The sequence below is a fragment of the Octopus bimaculoides genome, chromosome 3 (genome assembly GCF_001194135.2).
Source record: "Octopus bimaculoides isolate UCB-OBI-ISO-001 chromosome 3, ASM119413v2, whole genome shotgun sequence".
NCBI classification, from domain to species: domain Eukaryota; kingdom Metazoa; phylum Mollusca; class Cephalopoda; order Octopoda; family Octopodidae; genus Octopus; species Octopus bimaculoides.
In genome coordinates, this window is record NC_068983.1 from 119,324,302 (window position 1) to 119,325,755 (window position 1,454).

At 38.4% G+C, this 1,454-nt stretch overlaps 1 protein-coding gene across 1 annotated transcript in view; it reads right to left on the minus strand.

Annotated features, from left to right (window-relative positions):
* The window catches only part of LOC106878261 (GTP cyclohydrolase 1-like), a 112,094-nt gene that overhangs the window by 74,102 nt on the left and 36,538 nt on the right, over positions 1-1,454 (minus strand). The window lies entirely within an intron of this gene.

A 1,454-nucleotide genomic window follows, 5' to 3' on the forward strand; every position in this document is an offset into this window, starting at 1 on the left:
TATATATATATATATATATATATATATATATATTCTTCTTGGTGTCACGTACTTCATCATGCTGCAGGGCCTTTCTCCTCCCAGGTGTTTGGGTGAGATGCCGGCCGGAGTTCTTCATTTGTCTTTTCAGCACATCCTTGTATCACAAACTCTGACCAACACAGTTCTTCCTGCCCTGACGCAGTTAAGCATAGAAAACAGCCTTTGAGGTCCTGTTGTCATCCATCCTGCAAATATGTTCCACCCAGCGCAGCTGCAATGTGGTAGTGAGGTCCTCAACATCGACTATGCCAACGCGGCGCTGGACCTCTACAGCAGGAATGAGATTCTGCCATTTGATATGCAAGTTAGAGCGCATATGACGAAGTTGAATCGCATGAGGGCCTCGATGTGCTCGCGGTTGAGTGTCAAATATTCTGTGTTGTTTTTGGCAGAATCATTAGTATGCCGAGCGAAATGCTCGTTGATATATCGTCTGCCGCTACGTTCTGAGTTCAGATTCCGCCTAGGTCGACTTTGCTTGTCATACTTTCGGTGTCGATAAATTAAGTACTAGTTGAGTGCGGAGGTCGATGTAATCGACTTACTCCTTCCCAAAATTTCTGGCCTTGTGCTTGTAGAAAAGATTATTATTATTATTATTATTATTATTATTATTATTATTATTATTATTATTATTATTATTACATATACATATGTATAATGGATAATAATAAAACGAAACGCATATATCTATTGGACATGGCGGTAGAGACCGTATGATAAAAGAATTCAATCGTCGATATAAAAACATTTCTCAGAATGAAACAAAGTTATTTTTAGGTGTTTGTGAACCTTGCCAACTAAAAAGAAATAAGAGAAAGAAAGGCATTGTGGTTAAGCCCATGGTATTTTCGCATCTCAATTCAGGATGTCAAGTAGACCTTATAGATTTTCAGTCTCAACCTGATGGAAAGAGTAAATTTAATTTAGTTTACCAAGACAACTTAACGAAGTTTGTAGTTTTAAGACCTCTTCAAATAAAGAGGGCAGAAGAAGTCACCACGCAGTTTCTCGATATACTTTTATTGCTTGATGCTCCATGTATTCTGCAGTTCGACAACGGCAGGGAATTCTGTAATAAACTTATAGACGACTTGAAAATAACTTGGCCGCAGCTTAAGATTGTACATGCTAAACTAAGGCATAGTCAGACTCAAAGTAGCCTTGAGAAGGCCAATCAAGACATCGAAAATATGTTAACAACTTGGATGCAAGACAACCAGTCTACTTCATAGAGTCACAGACTTAAATTTATTCAGTTCATGAAAAACAGAGCGCTTCATTCTGGTATAAAGAGAACGCCTTACGAAGCTATGTTTGGCTGTACTCCTAGAGTTGGACTATTCACAACTCCTATTCCAAGGGAAGTTTTTGAATCAGTGGAGGATGAACAACAATTTTAAAATGCCTTA